The sequence below is a fragment of the Helobdella robusta genome (genome assembly GCF_000326865.2).
Source record: "Helobdella robusta unplaced genomic scaffold HELROscaffold_54, whole genome shotgun sequence".
In the NCBI taxonomy this organism is placed as follows: Eukaryota; Metazoa; Annelida; class Clitellata; order Rhynchobdellida; family Glossiphoniidae; genus Helobdella; species Helobdella robusta.
Window position 1 is genome coordinate 855,895 of NW_008705287.1, and position 7,203 is coordinate 863,097.

Sequence of the window (7,203 nt, forward strand, 5' to 3'; positions counted from 1 at the left end):
GATTGTTATGAATAATAATTATAATTATGATTGTTATGAATAATAATTATAATTATGATTGTTATGAATAATAATTATAATTATGATTGTTATGAATAATAATTATAATTATGATTGTTATGAATAATAATTATAATTATGATTGTTATGAATAATAATTATAATTATGATTGTTATGAATAATAATTAATGCAGCGGTTATTTTTATCCTCGGAAGATGGCCATCTTCCTTGACAGCAACCCATGCTCGATCGATTAGCGGTCCACGTCACATGACACTGACACGTGACCTGACAATCAGTGACGTCACTTGAAATACCATTATCATAGCGGCCTACTCGGACCGGTGGTTATGATTATGATGAAAAAGTTTAAAGATGGTGGTCTGTATATACTGTAATAGTATTATTGCTTGGTTGATTGATGCCATTTGGGTATGCTGGTTGTTGGCTGATGCTGATTGAAGCACAGTCTCATAATTTTTAATCGTCAGTCGTCAACAGCTTGAATGAATGATTTGCAGTGAGGAAGCTGGTCATGTGTGGTCCACGCTGCAGGCTGAATGAGTTGGATGTCTTGTAAATAGAAGGTGGGTTGTCATGTGTTTGATTAGTGCTGTGTCTTTGTCATTTGAGGTATTTTTGGCACACATCAATTTCTTCAGCAGATTTTTTTATTTTGTGCACGGTGCTGCATGCCTGGCTTCCTTCGTCACTGACGACATTTTGAAACATTATTCTTCTCACCCATTTTGTGACAAAATTTCTGACAGCATTCTTCCAATTATTTTCATCAACAAGATGTTTTGGGTGAAACGTGTCGAAGATGGCTTCTTAAATTTTGATTTTATTGTTTGTAAATATGCGAGTTGGCTGCGTGTCCAACATTTCAAACATTTAAACGAATGGGCAGTGGTTGAGTGGGCTGAGGAGGAAATGAGCATCTTCTGAAACCTCTGAAATGACGATAGCGGCTGATTTGTTTCTAAACGTGTGAACAACTGAACAACATCTGCCAACGTACGCGCGCGTTGGCGGCGTTCTGTGAAATGTGAGTTGTGTCGAATGTACGAGCAGAAAATATTGTTTTGTTCACAAATGTATGTGTGTGAATTGCATACTGTCCACGCACAACAAACCATACACCGCACATCACATAAAATGTACAAGTTTTTGAATTCAAAACTCCTGGCTAGAGGTTTCGTAGGAATGCAAATGTTGATCAGTGTTGAACTGTGGATCTGAGCTGTTAGTTTTGGGATTTCATCAGCAGATACGTTCTGAAACTCTTCTGGTCTGCTTCGATTGGAAGTTGCAGTTGGGACAAATTTTCAGAAAAATACAAACCACGATCAAAAAAAAATTTCCAACAGTTCAAGTAAAGTCAGGAAATGTCGATTTGAAATTAAATAATTAAGTATGGCGAATAAATATTGAGAGCTCTGAGATAGCGGGAGAAAGAGTTTGTTTGGATGGATTCACTTTTCAATGTGGCTTGCACATTTAAAGAAAGTGCTGAAGATTGTTTGATCCGTTTGAAAAAATATTTATAAAATACAGCAACATCTGTAGCAGCTCAGGCTGGAAATTTATGAAAAAAAAAACAAACAAAAAAGTGGACATGAGAATGTTTGAAACGTTTGTGTGATAATAATTCATCTCTGGAGCACATTTCAGTTTCATTTCATGTCATATAAAAAAATAAGAAGTAAGAAGCAAACACATTTTCTTGCGTTATCGAATTAGTTCATCCGATCCGATATATTTGTAATAATAATAATATAAAATATATATAATTATCATATTTTTTTAATGGTTTCTAAAATTTTTCAATAAAAACTTAATTAAAATTTTATATTAAAAGAGATTTAAAATTAACTCAGTATTTAATACATTTGAATGTCATTTCAAATTGAATTTGTCGTAAATGTTGCCGCTGTTGTGTTGTTGCTGCTAATATTGATGTCGTCGGGTTTCTATTGAAGAAGAGAATACAAAAAGTTGTTGGTCTCGTGTTGTTGTTGTTGTTGTTGTCATTATTGATTTGTTGTTGATATTGATGGCGATGTTGTTGTTGATGATATTGTTGTAGTTGTTGTTATTTATTATTATTACGTTAAACAAAGACGAAGACAAAACGTCCCTGTGCCTTCTCAAAACTAAGACAATTTTAGATATTGTTGATATTGATGGCGATGTTGTTGTTGATGATATTGTTGTAGTTGTTGTTGTTGATGTTATTGTTGTTGTGTCGTTGTCGTCAAAACATTTATTGAAAAAATTAGACATACTTACTTGCTAGATGATAACGATGATGATGATGACATTTCTTAAACAGGAAGAGGAAAAAGGGGAGGGAGATGTGACGTGTTCGATGGCGCGTTTGTCGTCTGTTAATGTTCGTTCAGGTGGTTGGTGATGATGATGATGTTGGCGCTGCTGCTGTAGCTATGCCTACTGCTGCTGCTTATGATATTGATAATGATAACGATACCGACGATGGTGATGACAGAGATGATAATGATGATGATGACATTGATCATGATGATGATGATGACGTTGATGATGATAATGATGATGATGATGATAGCAATGAAAATTGTGATAATGGTGTTGGCGAGGCTAATGTTGATAAAAAAAAAAGAAAAAAAGATAACGAAGAATGTGGTGAAAATAATAAGAACAATTAGGTCAGTGGTGATGATGAAGGTGGTGATGACGATAATAATGATGGTGATGATAACGGTGATAATGATGAATGATGATGACGTGATGATCATCTAGACTAAAACATACAAATTACTATAAAGATAATGATTAAATTGATGTCAAACTATGATTAGAACAATGATAATAATAATAACAATAATAATGTCATTTTTTATAACGCCATGGCAAGCGACTGAGGCGCATTATCATCATTATCAGCGCATCACACTTTTGCATGTGATAGGCGGGGATCTTTTTTAAGCATTCGAACCCGGACACTGCATCAACAGTGCCAGGCACCTAAGCCGTTACACCATCGCGCCGCTAAAAGATATGATAAAAAATATAAAAAAATATACAGAAGTGATGATGACTTAACATGACGTATTGAATGATAAAGCGTTCAAACCTGCTTTCACCGCCAACCACGACAATTTTCACCATTCACACCCCTTCATGCTCTACCATCTACATCATCATCATCCTTGTTGTCGCCAACATCACCAGAGCCTTCATCATAAATATCATCATCGTCGTCTTAATTAGGTCATTTAATCAGCCCCAAACTAAATACTATCACCATTATTAGTAGCATTACCATGACTAACTCCACAATCATAATTGTCATAAACAATGGTATCGTCATCACCATATAACTATCATCACGATCATTGTCTTCATCATCATCATCATCATCTTCTTTTTCTTCTTCATCATCATCATTACCGTCAGCATTTTTTTTTCGAAATCCTTGATATCACCAAACCACAACTTGACGTCATCAGCACATCATTATCTTCACATCATCACATTACCATCTTCATCGTCATCATCACATCATCATCATAATGCACAATGGATATGTTGAGTTGATGGTGTCTTCAATTACTGCATTCGGATCAAGAGATCTCGTTAAAAATGAATGAATGCCAGTCATTCTATTTCTATATTTGTATATTTTCTTGCTACGTTTGTGTAATTCTATGTTTGTATTGGTTTGTCTTTATAACTCTATGTTTGTATTATCTTGTATTTGTATGTTTTTTTACTCTAATGTTTGTATTATTTTGTATTTGCATGTTTTTTAAAATTTACGTTTGTATCATTTTGTATGTTCAATTATTTCGTTTGTATGCCTAATATTGTAATCTTGAACATTGTTCTACATTATTTCATGAACACTTAAAATACATCTGCATGTATTGCATTGTAGTTTTGTGTCGGTTTATGCCTGTTGTTTGTATTGTTGTATGCGTGTTGTTTTTTGTTTTGTGTTTGTGTATGCGTGTTGTTTGTTGTTTTGTGTTAGCGTATGTACACTTGTACTGTATTGTACATTACATACGATCGTTATGCGCTGGTTGTGTGTCTCCGGTATATTAAAGAATGATGAGGAGGTGTCAAGAAGGAGTTAGATGCTTCAACGAAGTTTGAAAAGTGCAACAACAAACACGAGATGCAAATTAAGACGTTTAAGATCAAAATGAAGAACACTGAAATGCTAGCATACATCGACGGTCAATCTGAAAATTGTAGATGATCAATTGTGGAAGGATTGATACTCAAACCATGTAACTAAATGGTAGGCCGAATATTCTACACTTTTATTCCAGGTGAAAAACAAAAAAATAATTTATCAAAATTGGATGTTTTATTAATTAATAATAATTTTGAGTGTTTTAATCTGACTAAGGTTGTGTAGTTGTAACTTTTAACTCAGGCCAACCCAGACTAGCCCACAAACGATTTTTTATCACTGACCAAGGATTCTAAAGGTTTCTTGCTTGCCAATTATTAAATACATGAATTTAGAATGTTTTGGATGAAGTAATTAAATATTTGTTTTTTTTCTAAAGAAAATAGAAACCAGTTTAGATTTATATTTATCAAATCATTTAAGAATTGAGTGTTTATTTTGTGAAAATAACTTTCCAACTGAAGATCTGACGTGACGATGGAAAGGGACGATTTGTGAAAACAATAAAAGGGACTACCACATTTCAAAACTACAATTAGATGCAGAACTCCATGTTGTTGGTCCGCTCCAAATAAATTCTTGAGTTAGGAAGGTTGCATGTGAATTGTCGTTCAAAAGGTTGCAAGCTGCACTGCACAGCATGCACCAGCAAACAAAAACAAAACATTTGAGAAGCGTGTCTCGTTACTGAATTGTTCGCTCGTAATGTGGCTCCAACGACGCAAGTGCAATCCCTCGTGCTCCGCCGGCAAAGTTCAAATACAAAAAATAAAATCATTAAACTTGATAAATGTTAGTTGCAATAAGAATGATGGTAACTGGTATGTTGTTGGCGTTAATTGACGAGTTAGAAATTACTGAGAAGTACAGAGAAGTTTCTGAAAAGTACAGAGAGGTTACTGAGGAGTACAGAGAAGTTACTGAGAGGTAGCGAGCAAACGTGGGAAGTTTCTGTGAAGATGTCATAAATTATACTCGCAGCAGCTTTTGTCTAATCAAAATTTTCATACTAATAAAACTTTATATGAGACAACTAACCTTTGAACAACACACCCACACACAGACATACGTACAAACAAATACATACATCCACATGTACATGCACAAACACATGCACACACAAAGTACGTACAAACACGCATATACACAATTGTTTATTCAACTAAAATGACAAATTTGAGCAAAAAGAGTAGATGAGAAAAAGAAAGATAGGAGAAAGAGAAAAAAAGAGACAGAGAGAAAGAGAGAGAGAGAGAGAGAGAGAGAGAGAGAGAGAGAGAGAGAGAGAGGGATAAAAGGGCAGTATATACTATATGTAGTATGTTATTTATCTGCATGATGTAAGTTATACGCTTGTGAATGTTCTTGCTTATTATTTCTTATTGATCATTTGTCCGTTGTTTTTTTTACGGAGGTTACATGTGTTTACATTGATGTAGATGTTGTATGTGTGGATGTTGTGTGTTTGTGGATAGATCTTCTGTGTGTGTGTGTAGATGTTGTGAGTGTGGATGTTGTGTGTTGTGGTTTACGTTCACGTGTCTGTTTGTTTATGTTCTTGTGCGTGTGTTCATCATTAAAGTTTGTGGCTGACAGTAACAATGGCAAACAGGGACGCAGAAAGTTTACGATGATTAAACAGTGACCAACTTTAAAGATTCACATAATGAGGTGGTGGTCGTTCGTTGAGGAAGTCGAATTGGTGGTGGTGGAAAATGCGAATGTGTGGGTAGCGGTTGTTGTAATGAAGATGTTAACTATGGGTAGAACAATCAGAGTGAGGGTGGAGTCAGCTGATGGTGGATGTTCATAACTGGTGTTTGTAATGTTTTAATTTTAATGCTGTAATGAGAATGGTACCGTGCTGAATTTTAGATTTGTGGAATGTCTTCAAAGGTGCTAGCTGCGTTGTGGCAAAGAAATGATGTTTGGAACGTCCGTTTAAAACTTCACAGCTGGTATTTTATTTACCTGCAATGAGTTATAAATCTTGTCTAAGACAACTGGAAACATTGTTGCTCCAAGATTAAATGTTCTTACCATCATTACCATCATTCTGAATTTGATTCTGCCCTCCATCAGCAACCAATAAAATTTGTTCTTCGTGTACCAGCCAGCCAATCAATGAAGTTTGTTCATCGTGTGCTTCAAAATGCTGTCAAAACAAATTTTGAGACTCGAGCAATCAGTCCAGCTGCTGAGTTAAGAATTCATTGGATGGAGTCGGGTGATACTTCTTAATCATTAGTAATACTTGCAGTATCCGCAGTAGAAAGCACGCAACGGGGTGGTATGAAAAGAGATTTGGAGAAAGAAAACAGTCACCTGCAGTGAACAAAATGGTCTCACACACCTCCGAAGTTTAGAGGAATTAATAAACAACACACAAACAGCTTATACGTGCTAAACAACGCATCTCACGCCATGCATGTGGGACGCGGCGATCCTATTGTTATATTCGAACTCGGTCGCAGCCGGCTCTAGGGAACAGAACCAGGCTAGCTTAACCGCTAAGCTATCACCGCCGCCCCTGATATAAGTTTCATTTTTGTTTTATCAACAGATCAGATGTATTAGACGGGCGTTATTAGAACATTTTAATTATTATTATTATTATAAAAAAAAATGAAAACATTATATGATGGAAATGCTTGGTGAATTTTCAACGCTGTCAACATTCGTGATGCAACTGCAATCAACCTCCTACTCTGGTGGGCTGGTTCATGCTGATTCTAAACAATAAAATCATAATAACAACAATAATAAATATAATAATAACAACAACAACAATTACACTAATAATAATTATGATAAAAATGATAACAGATATCTTCGATCATAATACTAGTACAATGTAGTATATTATAAGTGGCAGTAAAAATACTTTTTATAAATATTTTTGATAATTAGCAAGGATTAATGACCCGGAACAAAAGTGTAGCATTGTGTTGTTTTTGTTTATTGAATGCTTCAATGGCCGTCTTCTGGTTGTATGGCTTGTGTTTGTAGGCTGGTTGG